Source organism: Crocuta crocuta, unplaced genomic scaffold (genome assembly GCF_008692635.1).
Source record: "Crocuta crocuta isolate KB4526 unplaced genomic scaffold, BGI_CrCroc_1.0 scaffold35, whole genome shotgun sequence".
NCBI lineage: Eukaryota > Metazoa > Chordata > Mammalia > Carnivora > Hyaenidae > Crocuta > Crocuta crocuta.
The window spans coordinates 2,089,074-2,107,732 of record NW_027530625.1 but is presented as its reverse complement, the minus strand read 5'-3'; the positions used below and the strand labels follow the sequence as shown (position 1 = coordinate 2,107,732).

At 37.6% G+C, this 18,659-nt stretch overlaps 1 long non-coding RNA gene across 1 annotated transcript in view; it reads right to left on the bottom strand.

Annotated features, from left to right (window-relative positions):
* Positions 1 to 18,659, bottom strand: part of LOC144234872 (uncharacterized) — a 79,285-nt gene that overhangs the window by 28,562 nt on the left and 32,064 nt on the right. The window lies entirely within an intron of this gene.

Genomic DNA, 18,659 nt, shown 5'->3' with positions numbered 1-18,659 from the left:
GGACATTGTTGGAAAGTACAGGGTGTCTCTTGAGGCCCAAGAGCAGAGCATTCATTTGGATTTCATGAAGGGTTAAGACCAGAATTTCTTTCCCATCTCTCTTTGGTCATATAGAATCTCATTTCTGCTTCTATGGTGCTTCTGCTTCATATTTCTTTTCTCCTTCAAACTGATATTCTTTGCTCCTGTATCCATGGTGGAAAATGGCTGCCTCTGCGATGGCTTTCCAGCACCCATGCTCAACACAGGCTAATGGAAACATTTTTATTCAAATTTTAAATGCCCAGGAAAGAGGATAAGGCAGCTTGGGTTAGGTGTCCATTTGTCTTGTCAGGGAGTATAGCATATCGACTAGTGGAAGGTACAAATACATTTTTAGGAGAATATGAACAGTAGACAAATTGTCTGACATAACGTCAACAGGCAGGATGCAAGTTGTAGAAAATCACCATTAAGTCTGGCATTTGAGGGACAGTGTTACAGGTAGGGCAAATCATTGATCAGGGGCATCGTTGGTTAGGCATTATTTGGCAGCTCTGGAGTGGGAAGGCATGGGGAGATGGCAAACACAGTGAGAATTCAGGCATTACGTGATGCTTGAAGTTTGGCAAATAGAAGAGATAACTTTCAAACCATCCAGTTTTTGGCTAGGAGTACAAGTATTGAGACTCAGGACTTTTGGGTCTTGGGATGGTGTGACTAGAGAGGCCAAGAAGTAAGCCCAGACCTGTGAGCAAGGGACCCATGATAGACACCCATGCATGCTGATGGGCTTAATTGCAGTGGCCAGGGCCAGCTCTGGCACTCAGTGTCCTTCTCTGTGTAGGAGCTACTGGCGATGAGATGTGAGACTATGTACTCTTGCCCTAGCCATGATTGGCTTTAGGGCTGTTCAGAATGTATATTCATTTACAGAGTACTGCTGACTCCAGTAGTTAGGGCTTTGGGAAAGTGGGAACTGAAAATAACTATCTGATACTCAAATTTTTGTATTATTGTCTTCTGGAATTGAAAATAATTCCAATATTCCAGAGTAACTTTATTCCTCTGCCTTCCCCAGGGAAGTTTTTTCTCAAGTATATTTTGGGATTGAGGTGTATTTGAGCAGTTTAGGTATTACAGCACTTGGGTCTAATTCCAGGAAAGCAGTTTGGGTTTCAGACTGTTTGGCTTTCCCAAGGTTAGACTTTTATCATGTAGGAGATTTATAAAAACACACCTGAGGAGGAGATTCATTTTTGGCATGACTAAGTAGCAGGTCAACAAATCCTGTCCCCCCAAAGCAGCTGTAAACCTGGAAGAAACTGTTAGAAATAATTACAGGCTTGTAACAAGTTGAGAAGCATTTATTCATGAAAACCACGGAGTTTTGTATAAAACATGTTTATGGTTGTGCCCAGGATTGCTACCATTTTTTTCAACCCTGATAATGTAGTAGTTCAACTAGGGTGGGGTAGGTGCTGAAAACTAGCAGCGTTACTACCCCTGTGGGAGGGGGCTCACTTAAAGTGATGATTTTTAAAAACTTTTTAAAAAAAAATTTGCTTTTGAGAGACAGAGACAAAGCACAAGTGAGGGAGGGGCAGAGAGGGACACACAGAATCGGAAGCTGGTTCCAGGCTCCAAGCTATCAGCACAGAGCCCAACGCGGGGTTTGAACCCACAAACTGTGAGGTCATGACCTGAGCTGAAGTCGGACGTTCAACTGAGCTACCCAGGAGCCCCAAAAGTGATGATCTATACTATATGTTAACCAACTTGAATTTAAGTAGAAAAAAAAATATTAAAGAGAAAAAAGTGATGATCTTGGTAACAAGTGAAATAGAGCCAAGCAACTCTTCTAGCCTAAGGTTAGAGACCTGTTTGAGGCAAAGAGTGTAGCAGCAGACTAGATAGGGCTTTAACAAAGAGTTCTGGGAGGCGAGGCAACTACAGGAAGTTTGATAGGGTCTCCATATATCCTGTGTAGATTGGAGACTTCATGCACAGTAGAAACCAGTGCAAGCCCAAGCCATCTGTACATTTTTGACCAATGCAAAGGATGTGTGAGAAAGCCCAGCAGAAAGTAAAAACTACAGTAGATATAAAAACCTAAAGTGAGAGTGTGGTCCCCATCCCAAGCACAGACCCATCAGGAGAGAATAAAAGGGTTCAAGGTGAGCACCACCTCTGACCAGTCTGTAAGTTATGCAGACAGAGGGGTGACCTTTAGATGCCAGACTTCAAAATACAAACAAGGGAAAAATTCTGACCCATCAGGCACCACACATTGTAGGAGAGACAGGTGGTGCAGATTTATTCCTGGAAAGTTAGTAAAAGCAAAAAGAAAAGAACCACCACCATCACAAAACCTTAACTGGGAAAAACTCACAATCTAGAGTTGCCAGCAGTACCTTACTTTAAATGTTCAGTATTCAACAAGGAAGTAAAAAGATGCAAAAAACCAAAGTGTGGGGGAGAAAATCAATAGAAACTGCCTCTAGTGATCCCAAATGTTGGCTCTGATACACACAGACTCTAAAGCCCCTGTTACAGATATTTCAGAGATATAAAGGGAACCATGTTTACTCTAAAGAAAACTATGACTCAATGAATAGAGAGTCTCAGAGAAACTGTAAAACAAAGTGAAAGAGCTTGATTTAAAAATTATAATTGAGGTGCCTGGGTTGCTAGTCGGTTAAGGTATCACTCTTGATCTTGGTTCAGGTCATGATTCGTGGGATTGAGCCCCACATTTGGTTCTTCCTGAGAGTGCAGACCCTGCTGAGGACTCTCTCTCTACCCCTCTTCCGTTTGTGCTCTCTTTCAAATAAACTTAAAAAAATTATAATAACTGAAATGAAAAATTAAGATGGACTCAACAGCAGATTTAAGATGGCAGAAGAAAGAATTAGTGAGCTTGTAGATAAGTCAATAAACATTAATATGAAGAACAGAGAAAAAAGCTTTAAAGAGTGAACAGAACCTCTGAGATCTGTGGGACAGCATCAAATGTATACCTAAGAAAAAATATATATAAAAAGAGAAGAGAGAGGAACAGAAAATATTAGAAGAAATAGTGGCCAAAAGCTTTCTGAATTTGAAGAGAAAACGTTCATCTTGAACTCCAAGAAGCTTGATGAACTCAAGCACAACAAAACACACATCAGACTGTTTTAAGACAAAGAGAAAAATCTTGAGAACAGCAAGAATGATTCATCACAGACAAGGGAATAACAATAGGATATATAGCTGACTTCTTATCAAAGTGAGGAGGTCTGAAGGCAGTGAAATGACACATGTGGAAAGAAAAAAAAGTTAACCAAGATTTTTTTTTTTAAGCAAAACTCTTCTTTAAAAATGAAGGCAAAATAAAGACATTCCCACATAAAAAAGGCGCAGAATTTGTTGACAGCGGACTTGCCTTAAAATATAAAAGGAAATCCTTAAGGCTGAAAGGAAGTGATACCAGATGGTCATTTGAATCCATAAGAAGTGAATAACATTGGGAAATGGTTAAGTATATAGGTAAATACAACTCTGTAGTTTTTTTCTTATTCTCTTTTAAAATGACAAGATTATTTAAAGCAATACTTATTAATATTGTATTATTGACTTTATTAATAAAAACAGGAAAGAGAAGGAAGAGGAGATATATTGAAGCAAGTTTCTGTATTTCTTGGAGTTAAGTTAGAAACAGATTGTGATAGGGGTGCCTGGGTGACTCAGTCAGTTAAGCATCCATCTTTGGCTCAGGCCATGATCTCACAGTCTGTTGAGTTTGAGCCCCGCATTGGGCTCTGTGCTTAGCCTAGAGCCTGCTTTGGATTCTGTGTCTCCTTTTCTCTCTGCCCCAATTCTTACGCTTTCTCTAAAAGTCTGTTTACTTTTACTATGGAATACTACCATACTTAAGGTATACTAGAAATATTTCACGCGCAAAAAAGATAGTAAAGGAAGAAGAAAGGTTAAAGACCTGAAAAAAAAAAAAAACAAACAGCAAAATGGCATACATAAATCCAACCATGTCAATAATTATATTAAATGTGAATGGACTAACTGCCTATTCAAAAGGTAGGGATTGTCAACCTGGATAAAAAGGCAAGATGCAACTCTATGTTGTCAATAAGATATATACTTTAGATTTAAAGACAGAAATAGGCTGAAAATAAAAAGATGCTTAAAAATAGATTATACAAACAGTAACAATAGGAGAGCTGGGGTGACTATGTCAATAACACAAAATACAGTTTGAGGTAAATGTTACTAGAGATAGAGGGACATTTCATAAGGACAGAAGAGTCGATAACATGAAGAAAACATAACAATTATAAAAATATACTTAACAGCACCAGAATATCTAAAACAAAAACTGACAGGAAATTAAAGAGAAATAAAAAATTCAACAATAATAGTTACAGATTTCAATACTCTGCTCTTAACACTTGATAGAAGAACTAGAGAAAATTAGCAAGGATATAGAAGGCTTAACACTGTCAGCCAACTCATACTTATTGAATACTCCATGAAGAATATACATTTTTTTCAAGTGCACATGAAACAGTCTCTCAATATGCTGGGCCATAAAATAAGCCTCAATTATTTTTGAAGATTGTAATCATACAAGGTATGTTTTATGACCACAATAGAATTAGAGATTCCTAACAGATAGAAATCTAGGACATCTCCAAATATTTGAAATTAAACAGCATACTTCTAAATAACCTATAGGTCAAAGAAAATCCCAAGGAAAATGTAAATATATTTTTGACTAGATGAAGAGGAAAACATACCACAATTCATGGAATGCAACTAAAACAGTGCTAAGAGGAAAATTTATAGCTTTTAAATGTATATTAGGAAAGCAGAAAGGTCTCAAGCATTAACCTAGGCTTCTACATTAAGAAACTAGATAAAGAGCAAAGTAAACCCAAAATAAGATGATCATGTGGGGACTTTTTAAACATCTTTATTAAATGGTACAGAGGTCAGCAAACTTTGACATGTGGGTCTGCATTTTTGTAAATAAAATTATTAATGAAAACAGCCTTTATACATAGATGATACAATCCCATATTTATCTAAGTAATTCACAACAAACCAGAAGCAAATAAAACTAATTGAGTCTAGCAAGGAGGTTACTTCAAATAAATTAAAAGGATTATAAGGGAAAATCTCGAACTTTATCTCAACAAATTAGAAAAATGGAGTGGACAAATTCTTAAACACAAAGTATCGAAACTAACTCAAGAGAAAATAGAATACGTGTATGAAAAACCTTTAACAATTAAAATGAATCAGTACTTAAAAATTTTACTCTGAAGAGAAGCCCATGCTCAATGGCTTCATTGGTGAATTCTATCAAACATTTAAAGAAGCACTAAAACTAATCCTTCACAAAGTCTTTCAGAAGGTAGAGGAGAGGGTGCCCAGGTGGCTCAGTCAGTTGAGCATCTGACTTTTGATTTCGGCTCAGGTCATATCCCAGTCTCTATCCCACGGGGGATAGAGGCCCATGTTGGGCTCCTTGCTGAGTGTGGAGCCTGCTTAAGATTCTCTTCCCTGCTCCCTCCACCTCCCATGCTCCTCTGCCCTTCTCCCCTGCTTCTGTATGCGCTCTCTCTAAAATAAAAAAAATAGAGGCACCTGGGTGGCTCAGTCGGTTGAGCATCTGACTCTTGATTTCAGCTCAGCTCATGATCTTATGGTTCGAGTTCAAGCCCTGCATCGGGCTACATGCTGGCAGTGCGGGGCCTGCTTGGGATTCTCTTTCTGCCCCTCCCCTGTGCATGCACTTTCTCTCTCTCAAAATAAATAAACTTAAAATAAATTTAAAAAAAAAGAAGTAGAGGAGGAAAGAGCACTTTCCAACTGATTCTATGAGGACACTATTACCCTGATAACAAAGCCAAAGGCATCATAAGAAAACTGTAGACCAGTATCCCTTATGAACATAGACATAATAATCTTTAATAAAATATTAGTAAACCAAATTTAGCAACATAGAAAGATGGATTATATACCATGAACAATTGGGCTTTATTCCAGACATGCAAGGTTGGATTAATATGTAAAAATTGTTGTGACATACCAGGGATCAGAAGATGTTCTCTTAAAAGGCCAGCCGGTAAATATTTTAGGCTTTAGGACCATTATAGTTTCTGTTGAAACTACTCAGCTCTGCTGTAGTACTGCAGAGACAGCCATAGATAATATTTGAATAAGGGGGTGTGCCTGTGTTGCAGTAAAACTTTACAAAAAATAGCTGGCCCACAGGTCATCATTTGCTGTACTGTAATAAACCATATTAACAAAAGGTTTTTTAAAAAGCCAACATGATCATCTCAGTAGACACAGCATTTGATGTAATTCAACACTCATTCATGATAAAATTTCTCAACAAATCAGTAATAGTAGGTAACTTCTGCACATTGATAAAGATCATCTATTAAAGCTAACATAATACTTAATGGTGAAATGTGAACACTCTTCCCCTAAGATTGGGAACAAGGTAGGTGAGAATGTCCACTCTTACCTCTCTTTACCACTTCTCTCTCTTACCACTGTTACTTCTTTTTTGTTGTTGTTTTTTAAGTGTTTATTTTTGAGAGAGAGCACAAGTAGGGGAGGGGCAGAGAGAGAGGGAGACACAGAATCTGAAGCAAGCTCCAGGCTCTGAGCTGTCAGCACAGAGCCCGACGTGGGGCTTGAACTCAAACCCTGAGATCATGACCTGAGCTGAAGTCAGACACTTAACCAACAGAGCCACCTAACTGCCTCACCACTTCTTGACAGTCACTGGAGGTTCTACCTAGTGCAGTGGGATAGGAGGGGTATCTAAACTGGAAAGAATGAAAACTATTTTTATACTTAGATGACATAATCCTGTATGCCTAAGTAATTCACAAAAAGCCAAAACCAGAATGAGTTGAGTTTAAGCAAGGTCACAGGATACTAGATCGATATACAAAAATTGTTTTTTTTTAAATATATACTAGCAACAATCCAGAAATGAAAGTAAGAAAACAGATCCGTTAATGAGTGCATCAAAAAATAACCTACTTTGCAACTATGTGGATGGAACTAGAGGGTATTATGCTAAGTGAAATTAGTCAGAGAAAGACAAATATCATACGACTTCACTCACATGAAGACTTGGAGATACAGAACAGATGAACATAAGAGAAGGGAAGCAAAAATAATATAAAAAAACAGGGAGGCAGACAAAACATAAGAAACTCTTAAATACAGAGAACAAACAGAAGGTTACTGGAGAGGTTGTGGGAGGGAGGATGGGCTAAAGGGGCATTAAGGAATCTACTTCTGAAATCATTGTTGCACTATATGCTAACTAACTTGGATGTAAGTTTAAAAAAATAAAGTTAAAAAATAACCTACTTAAATAAATTTAACAAAAGTATTGTAAGACTTGTACACTAAAAACTATAAAATATTTTTGAGAGAGGTTTAAAAAGACCTCAATAAATGGAGAGATATTCCATATTCATGGATTACAAGTCGAAATGTTAAAAATGACAGTTATCCCCAAATTGATATCTGGATTCAGTGTAATCGCTCTTTAAAAAAATAAAAGAGAAGCGCCTGGATGGCTCAGTCAGTTAAGCGTCTGACTTCGGCTCAGGTCATGATCTCACGGTTCGTGGGTTCAAGCCCCACGTTGGGCTCTGTGCTGACAGCTAGCTCAGAGCCTGGAGCCCATTTCAGATTCTGTATCTCCTTCTCTCTTTGACCCTCCCCTTCTCTGTCTCTCTCTTTCTCTCAGAAATAAATAAAACATTAAAAAAAATTTTTTTAAAGATCCTTTAAAAAAATTTTTTTAAAAAATTTAAAAAATCCCAGCTGTCTTCTTTGAAGAAATTTAATCTTTTTTTTTTTTTAATTTTTAGTGTTTTATTTATTTTTGAGAGAGAGAGAGACAGCATGAGCAGGGGAGGGTCAGAGAGAGAGGGAGATACAGAATCCAAAGCAGGCTCCAGGCTCTGAGCTAGCTGTCAGCACAGAGCCCAACGTGGGGCTTGAACCCACGAACCGTGAGATCATGACCTGAGCGGAAGTCGGACGCTTAACCGACTGAACCACCCAGGTGCCCCAAGAAATTTAATCTTTTAATTTATGTGGAAATGCAAATGACCTAAAGTAGAATAGCTAATATAATTTTGAAAAAGCACAAAATTGGAGGAATTTCATTACATGGTGTCAAAAATTACTATGAAGAAATAATAAGATAGTGTGATATTTTGGTATTAGGATAGGTACTAGAACTGGATCAAGAGTTCAGAAATATATCCTTACATATGTGGTCAGTTGATTTTTGACAGAGGTGCCAAGACAATTCAGTGGGGGAAGGTGTAGTTTTTTCCAACAAATAATGCTGGGAAAATTGGGTACCTACATGCAAAAAACAAAAAGAACTCAGGCCCTTAATTTATACTAGATAGAAAAAATGAGCTCAATGTCAATCATACACCTAAGTCTAAAACTACAAAATGTCTTGAATATTTTTGTGATTTGGCTTGGGCAACTACTTCCTATACATGATACCAGTGACACAAGTCACAAATGAAAAATTTGATAAATCGACTTTCGTTAAAGTGTAAAACGTTTGCATTTAAAAAGATAATAAGAAAATGGAAAGACAAGCTACAGAGTGAAAGATTTGTGTATCTGATAAAGGAGTGTCTAAAATAAAGAAATCTTACAACTCAGAGGACAAACCATTTTTAAAAATGGATTAAAATGTCGTTTGATTCCACTTACATGTGATAAATAGACTAGGCAAATTCCTAGAGACAGAAAGTTGAATAGGGGAAGTGGGTTGACGAATAGGTTGCTAGGGGGTGTGGAATGGATAGTTACTGTTTAATAGGTACAGAGTTTTTGTTGAGAATTATGAAAATATTCTGGAAATGGATAGTGGTGGTAGTTGCACAGCATTGTGAACTTAATGCCACTGAATTGTACACTTAAAAATGGTTAAAATTGAAGATTTTTGTGTTAAATTTTACCACAATAAAAGTAAATGAAAGAATCAGAAACATGAGACAAAAGACTTGAACGGACATTTTATCACATAAAAAGATGTTCAACATCATTAGTTATTAGGAAAATGAAAATTAAAATCAATGAATTTCTACTGTATTCCCTCTGGAATGGCTATATTCAAAAAGACTATAAAAATGTGTTGGTAAGGAAGTACTGATGAGAATGTAAACTGGTACAGTCACTTTGGAAGTCAGTTTGGTAATTAAAAGTTAAATATAAACATAACATATGATGTAGCAGTTTCACTCCTGGGTATCTACCCAAGAGAAATAAAAACATATGTCCACACAAAGACTTATATATGAATGTTTATAGCAGCATTATTTATAAGAGCCATATTCTGGAAACAGTCCAAATGTCTATCAGCTGGTGAAGGAATAAACAAAATCTGGAATATCCATAAAATGGAATGCTATTCAACACTAAAAAAGAATGAGCTACTAATGCATGCTACAACATGAATAAACTTCAAAAACATTATTCTAGGGGTGCCTAGGTGGCCAGTTGGTTGAACATTCGGCTTCAGCTCAGGTTATGATCTCATGGTTTGTGGGTTCAAGCCCCACATCAGGCTCTGTGCTGACAAACAGCTCAGAGCCTGGACCCTGCTTCAGATTCTCTATTTCCCTCTCTCTCTGTCCCTCCCCTGCTAATGCTCTGTCTCTCAGAAATAAATAGATGTTAAAAAAAAATCTTATAAAGGAAAAAAAGCCATTATTCTAAGTGAATGAGACCAAACTCAAAAGACTATATATTATATGATTCCATTTTTGTGAACTGTCTTGAAAAGGTAAATTTATAGAGAAAGAAATCAGATCAATGATTGGGGCTAAAGGTAGGAGTAGAGATTGATTGGAAACAGGTTAAGGGAAGTTTTGGAGTGATGAAAGTTCTAAACTTGGATTGCAGTGATAGTTGCACAACTCTATAAATGAATAGAAGTCATTGAATTGTCCATTTATAATGGATTTATTTTATGGTATATAAATTAGACCTAAATAAAGCTGTAAAAAAGTACCTAAGATTGGTTGGAAGGAGGTAAAAGAGGAGACTTTGGGGTAAAATGGTGTCTTTTTGTTGTTTTGTTTTGGATAAAATGGTTTTAAGTTTGTCAGGTGATGTCCTGTTGTGATGCCTCATATTCGTCTTTCACTTGGAGACCTAAACCCTCCCTGCACCCAAAGCTTTACCCTGTTCCTTGCCTCACGAACGTCCATTGGGAAGAATTTTCCCTCCCTTTTCTCTTGAGGACTGACTCAAATTGGGGTGTGGCACTGATGGACCATCCAGGCAGAAGATGCTAATATACACAAAATTGCTTTCTTTTGGCCACAGGTTATAGATCAGTCCCAGCTAGACATCTTGCAAATATGTACTGCTGATTGACAAATAGGTGAGAGTTTGGGGAATAAGGGTATCTTGGATTTTGAAAGAGGAGAGCCCACGGAGTGGTTCCATCACATACTAGGCTGCTTTGGCTGTATTGCCGTGTGCTGTTGGCAGTATACTTTTCATTGTTTTGTTGTTGTTTGTTTGATGAGGCCTCACAATCCTGTGAAATAGAGGAGGTATCCTTAGTCCCCGTTTACATAGAAGGAAGGTTTACAGGGTGACTCTCTTGTCGAAGAGCACAGAACTATGGCAGAGTTGAACTTATTCTGACTCTATATCCTAAACCACTTCTTTTATACTCTACTGTTTTGCCTCAACTGTTTACTGGGAAGAGGAGTAGAAGGGGCATGTGATTTTGACTGATTACACATGTTTTCAACAGATTCAGTTAGTCTGAAGAAAAGGAGGGGGAGTTGGACCAAAGTATCAATCAGTTCAGGGGTTCTGTAGCAAGTATAGTAATCCAGAACAAACCTGATATCTGGTAGTTATTAAAATTATACTGGAGTTGGAACTATAATTCATGGCACAGATGGTTTGAAGGTATCTAGTGCTTGGTTCAAGGAGTACCTTGAACTTCCTGTGTTACAAATACAACTGTGCCAGAAATCATAAGGAAACTCATTTGACAAACATTTACTGAGTGTCTACTCCATACGAGGCTGCTTGCCAAGATCCAGGATCACAAGATCCAGTTGGATCCTACTGAGATACAGCCTGAGAGAACAGAGTAGGCTGGAATTTCCTTCATCGTTTTCATTCTCTGAGGCTGATCTGTCTCCCTTCCAAAGTGACTACATCCACCAGGGACCTGGAGCCTGTCACTTTCTACTGTCCTTGCAGCTGAGCTTTCTACAAGTTCTCTTCCTTCCTTCCTTCCTTCCTTCCTTCCTTCCTTTCTTTCTTTCCTTTCTTTCTTTTTTAATGTTTTATTTCTAGGAGAGAGAGAGAGAGACAGCGTGAGCAGGGAGGGTCAGAAAGAGGGAGTCACAGACTCTGAAACAGGCTCCAGGCTCTGGGCTGGCAGTCAGCACAGAGCCCGACGCGGGGCTCGAACCCACGAACCATGAGATCATGACCTAAGTGAAAGTCGGACGCTTAACCGACTAAGCCACCCAGGCGCCCCTACAGGTTCCCTTTCTTGAGAAAAACAGTCCATCTTTTCTTCCTTTTCCACTGTTTCCATCTGCTTTTAAGCCAAACATAGGTAGATCTTGCATCTAAAAGAAATCTTTGCTTTTTTTTTTTTTAATTTTTTTAATGTTTTATTTATGTCTAGGAGAGAGAGAGAGAGACAGCGTGAGCAGGGGAGGGTCAGAGAGAGAGGGAGTCACAGACTGAAACAGGCTCCAGGCTCTGAGCTGGCAGTCAGCACAGAGCCCGACGCGGGGCCCGAACCCACGAACTGCGAGATCATGACCTAAGCGAAAGTCGGACGCTTAACCGACTAAGCCACCCAGGCGCCCATCACCCTACCTCTCTTACCCAGGCCATTACATTTATCCTTCAAGTCTTCACTTAAACATCACTTTCTTTGAGATCATAAAATGAGATAATTTCTCATGCCTTTCTCATCCCCAAGACTGGATTGGTCCCTTCTATTATTTGCTCGCATAGAACCTTGATTTTCCTTTTGCAGACCTTTTCACGCTTGAAATTATTTGTTCATTAGAATTTGGTCCACCATTTTCACTATGTACTTTTTTCCCTCCACATCTCCTAGCTTCTGTTGCAGTCCAGGTGCATGGTATGTATTCAATAACAGAGTTCAATAATAGAAAAATATTTTTCTTCCTGTACTTAGCTCATTCACTTTTAGCTTTATATTTGTAAATCACAAATATTCATCCTCTTCAGAAAATGAACTTTCTCTTTTTTCCATTTTGAAATTGCTCATTTTTTAATGCACTCCAGGCTCTTAATCTAGTCAAGAGAGTTAGACAGCATTCTTGACTCCTTGCTGTCTTTTCTGTTTGAGCCAGTTCCTTGGAAGGTGGATCTGGTCTATTGACCTGGAAAGATGGCCACAATATTTTAAGTGAAAAAAGGTTCTAGAACAGTATGTATAATTTGTGGTATTTTCTCTAAATACACATACATGTATTTTCAATATCTCTGAAATATCTGGGAAGAAATACACTGAACAGAATGATGGGGGAGGACAACTAGTTTCTCTTTTGTATAAATTTTTCAGTGACTACATAGTACTAAAAAAGAAAACAAATCTATTTTGAAAAACAGAAAACAAAAACAAAAGCAAAAAAGCCTTTTGAAGATATCCTTTCTATTCCTTCCATTCCTGCTGCCTCGGTTTTAGCTCAGCTTATTTGTGCAATGGATTTTTTTCTCTCTTTCTCTCTTTTTGTCTCTTTCACATCTCTCTTCTCTTCTTCCCACTTCATATGCTTAGTCAGTCTTCCCGAAGCCTTACTTTTATTATCTCTTTTTGGAGCTCAGCACTTTAAAGTGGCTCCCTGTTTCACTAATTCTGTATATTTCCGCCTGGCTCACAAGGTCTTCTGTAATTTGTCCTTTGCCTTTCCAGGGCTGCTCCTCATGATTTCCCTCACACAGTCTCTGAGCTGTTCTGTACAGCGTTCCCTGTACATGCCACATAGTTTTTCTCTTGCAGCCTTAGCTGCAAAAAATACCCTTAAATTCCCACAGTTGTTTCCCCTTCTTGTAGCATTTAGTTCTATCTAGGAGAAACAGCCATTTGGTGGCTGAAATGTGTTATTTATTTTTTTTAATCAGCATATTTAGACTATTGATTCTCTGTGTAAATGAGTGGCATGCTTGTTCAGGTGTACATTTTTCATAGAGCGTGTAGGACATTCTTCCCTAATGTTTTCAGAAAATTTGTAAATAATTGGTCATTGAAAAATAATGCCTAGAATATTTGTTATAATAATATACAGATTCTGGGACCTTACATCTGGCTAGGGTAGAACTCAGGAATCTGCATTTTTCAAAGCAACTGATCTAGAAGATTCTGGTACACGACAACTAGGTTGGGAAACACTGGCCTGAACCTCCTATTCTTCCTGAATTCTTGGCATTTTTAGCATTTTTTTCTTGGCTTTGATTTCTTCTTTTAGTTCTTGTCTCATTATACTTGTCCATCTACTTCCTTCCTATCCCTGAGAAAAAAATTTGGAAGGCTAACTTGATAAGACTCCTTTATTGAATTTGACTTTTGTTATGACAGTCTGTTTCTCTCTGTCTCTCAGACTTAAGTATATGATTAAATTATTGGTGACTAAGGCCTTTGTCTTCCTGTCATTATCATGAAAGATTTAGTGGCTCATCTCATGTTATAGAAGTCAGAAAATTGATACCACATTTTACATTATCTTAAGAAAAATCATGTGCATTTCCCATTTCATTTAGTGTTTTTCTTGTTTGAGGGATGTAGTTTGCAAAGGTCAGAATAAATGGGCCTCACAGTTTTGGTCAAAGAGATTAAGTACATTTGAATAATAATAACCAGAGCATTCGTGCTAAGGCATACTATGTAGTCATTTAAAAAGGAACCAGTACTGTATATGTAGCAAGATTGTTGCAGAAGACTATCTACAATAGCTGTCTAGTATAGCTGAGTGTAAAAGCAGATTGTACGACAGCAAATATAAAATAAGCTTGTTTTTGCTTAAGCCACCCCCCAAAAATCCCGATATATATCTGTTTGTATGTACATGGGTAAAGGTCTCACAGGTCATAAAATAAGTGTTTAGTTTATTATATTTATTTATTAATAATACTAATATAAACAATAAGTTTATATTGATTATAACAAGTTATTAAACTTTATTTATCTATTACATTTATAGGTGATTTCCACTGAGGAAATGAAAGATGATAAGGAAAGGGATTTTCAGTTTTTACTTCATATATTTCTTTCTTTTATTTTTTTTTAAGGTTTATTTATTTATTTTGAGAGAGAGAAAGGAAGAGAGAGAATCCCAGGCAGGCTCCACGCTGTCAGCACAGAGCCTGATGTGGGGCTCAGACTCACAAACTGTAAGATGATGATGTGACCCGAAGTCAGACTCTTAACCGACTAAGCCACCCAGGCATTCCCATAAATTTCTTTTAATGTTTATTTATTTATGAGAGAGACAGAACACAATCAGGGGAGGGGCAGAGAGAAAGAGGGAGACACAGAATCTGAAGCAGGCTCCGGGCTCCGAGCTGTCATCACAAAGCCTGACACAGGGCTTGATCCCATTAACCACAAGATCATGACCTGAGCTAAGGTTGGACGCTTAGCCAACTGAGCCACCCAGACGCCCCTCAATACTTGAATTTTAAATAATGAGTATGTGATTTTTTTTAATTTAAAAAGTTATGAAAGCATTGAGTTTTTAATATGGTATGATGTCAAGGTATACAGTTTGTTCTTCCTATAAAATATCATTTCTTTAGCTCTAGTACATTTTTTAAAAATAAGAAAAAGAAAAGTTCTAGGAATTTAAAATGCTTATTTCATATTGGAACCAAAGAGGGCAAGAGAGGCTTTAACCCGTGTGTTGGAGACCACAGCAGCACCCACCCAGCGCGGTAGCTGATGCACTCAAGTGACTTTCTGCTTTTGCTTCCCTTAGGTTGTTTGGTCCGCAGTTTGCATTCATTGATCAGTGAGTTGATTCAAACTCAAACCCACCGACAGCAATGAATGTTGAGTGCAGCCATCAGTGTTTCCATTTGGTGAAGTTGCCTCGGCCCTCCCGAATTCCTGGCTCTTCTTTTCCACACTGGTTCTCTGAGTTCTGTGTCTGGCATCTCTCTCAGTAACCAGTGGTTGAGGGCCCACATAGTTATAGATAACATTGATACTAGAGCTGGGAGGTCCTTAAAGATGAAAAACTATGGTTCAGAGAATGGAAGGAGCCCTTGGAGAAGCTAACAGGTAGCTCTCTGACCACATGGGCAGTGCTTGCATACCTTGTAGATGTAAACAAGAGTTGAGGGTTCTGGCTCTTCCTTCGGTTTTGAACTGAGAAATATGAGTGCTTTTCAAGATAAATTAGCACAGGTTATGTTTGGGTTAAATAATAGTAGCTTAGGTACATTAAATATTTGCTGTGTACTAGGAATGGTACAAAGCACTTTATATTTTATCTCACTGAATCTAAAAACTTCATGAGGTAAGTGTTCTTATTATGTCCCATTTTATACATGAGAAAACAGACTCAGATACTTGCCTGTGATCACAGAGCTAGTTATGGAGTCGAACCAAGATTCATCCCAGATCTCTGACTCCAGACCTGACTTTTTTTTTTTTTTTTGCTTGAATTTAACAAACATTTAAATAAGCACATGTGTGACTAGAAATAGTGAAGCAATAGTTGCTTTCAAACAGCTCGTATTCTAACAGGGCTGTCAAAACTTAACCACATTAACTGTAATTGGAGGTAGAATGTGATAAGAGCTGTGCAGACATTAGTTTTATGCTATTTTTGCTTATTAAATCCTTCTCTTGCCCTTAATTAAAGTTTTAAGGGGATGTGGAAGAAATTGGTGTAAAATACTTAATTGAATGTGGCTCCAAACTGAAATATATATTTTGAATGTCTCCTTGCTACATCCTATTTCTCACCAGGATGGCATATTTCTAGGAGGCACTTTTAAGTACATTAGGTATTATCATGAAGCTCTCATTATCTAATTGAAATGAAGCGTTTATTTGTCAAAAACACAACAAAAAGCAAGGAACGGTGGATAATAGAAATAGGAGGAGCTCTTAAAAAATTCACTGGATCACCTTTGGGGGACAGGCAGCAGGACTGGTTCTGGTGATTTTATGTGACATGTGAAGGTACAGCCTGCTGCCTTGCTTCAGAAAATGTAGTGTTGTTTGTAAAGACCCCAAGGTACAGTCAACGGTCGGTGGTTTTTTCAAATCCCAAACTCACCGACAGCGTTGAATGTTCCTTGGAGTCCTCTGAAGGCTGGGTTCTGGCCATGGCAGCCCTTCTTCAGCCTGTACCCATGTTCCGGGAGCTCATGAGCAGTGAGACGACTGCTGAGAGAGTCTCTCGTATTCTTTTCCAGGTTTTAAGTTGAGAGTATTTAAATTACGAAATAAAATTGTGTACAACAGAGAGCTAATGAACTTAATGAAGTGGTGAGACTGCAGTTATTTATGCAGGCAGACGCCAATGGATAGCTGAGAAAATGGCTTTGAATGGTATTATTTTTTTAATTCTGAAAATGTCAAGTACCTTATTTTATAGTAGGTTCATTATTAAAGGGCATGGGTAAGAAAGAAATTACATATATTGTGGACTCTTTATATGCTGGGATTTGTATATTTCTATCTCCTTAAACTCTCAATAACCCACTTGTACCTCGTGAAAAAACTGAGTTGAGAAATGAAATGATTTGCCCAAAGTTATATAGCCAGGAGTTAAGTTTATAAGCCAGAACTTGAATACTGGACTTTATGAATGCAAAGCTCATTGATCAGATCACCTCCTTCCTTGTCCACCACAAAACTTATTATTGTATATCTGGGGGTAACATCTTCAGTGGAAGCTAAGTCAAATAAGTAAACATTTTCTCCTTATTTATCTGTATTAATAGTAGGTGGGTCTGTAGGTGAAATATTTCATAGAGAAAGATGAAAAAAGTTGACCTTAATAACTGGTGATCTTTCTAGTTGAGATCCTGGATGACTCAGTTACCACAGAGGTTCAGTGATTGTCTACACGTGATTTTTCATATTGAAAAAGTAAAAAATAAACTAAAACTCCATCACCTAGTAGAAAGCCTGCATTTCTCCTCAGTAAGGTCACAGAGGGTTAACTAAAATGTCAGATGTCTTTGCTGAAGAGTATTGGTACATTATAGACATACTGGTTATTTTATTTTATTTTATTTTATTGCTGCTGAATGTCCTTGATTAAAAATCTGGAACATGAATTAAATTATATGGAAGTTTTCAGAATGTAGGGTTTCTAATGGGAGGGATCTAGGAGTGCTCAGTAGAAGGGCTTATAGAATTGCTGGCTGAATTAAGGTTAATCTTTAATCAGGGGTAGTTATTGTCATTTGCTTTAGATTTAAATATTAAAGATGGACTCTTCTCAAATTCATTTTTAGAGCAGCCAAATGGTACACATTAAAAAAAAAATCAACCACTGAAAATTTGGTATGAATGTAAACTGTTTACATTCTATGTCAATTTAATTATTTCACCCTCTGTCAAAACACTTTCAGTTAGCCAGCTTTGTTGAGTTCTCAGTGTTATGACAGTGAATTGTATACAAATGAAAACAAAATCAAGCAACTGTTACTGTGTAGTAGTTTAAAAACTCTCTAATGTGTTCGCTTTAAACAGTCTTCCTCTTGGTCTGATAGTATGAAGAGACATCAATGCCTTATGCCATTTGGACCAATGTTCAGGCTTTTAAAAAATACTGACTCCTGCTCCAAGCCATTAGGTGTCTACAAAACACCATTGCTTAAATTCATGGTATTCTAAGAAGAATGCTTTTCATAGACTTGAAAAACTAGAGTGAAAGATAGGTTTCTAGAATGACATAAGGATGGGAAACACTGTATTTGAGGTAATTTTCATGGCAGGAAAGGTCACCATTATCCTCATTCCTTTAATTTATTTTAAGTCCTTAATTTTAGTTTTTACCATCAGGCAAGTTTGAGGCACATATTGGGTCTTTTAAGTGAATTTGCTTGAGAAAAAATGAAATCTGGCCATGTGTAGCAACATGGATGGACCTTGAGGGTGTTATGCTGAATGAAATAAGTCAGGCAGAGAAGGACAAATATCATATGTTTGCACGTATAGGAGGATTAGGAGGAACTTAACAGAGGACCAAGGGGGAGAAGAAGGGGGGAAATGGTGGGGGAAAGGGAGAGAGGCAAACCATGAGAGACTCTTGAATGCTGACAAAAACTGAGAACTGATGGATGGAGGGGGGAGGGGGGAGGGGCATGAAGGAGGGCACTCGTGGGGATGAGCACTGGGTGTTATGTGGAAACTAATTTGACAATAAACTATTTGTAAAATAAATAATAAATGAAAATAAATGAATTTGCTAAGGTGTTTATGTACTTAATGCAAGGTTAAAGCCTAAGAATTAAAAAAAAAAAGTTAAGGGTTAAATTAGCCAGGAATGATAGAAACTACAAAGTTAATAAATTGGTCTGTTTAGTTCTTGATTTAGATTGGTTTTGAATTTGTCAAAACTCACCATGCCATC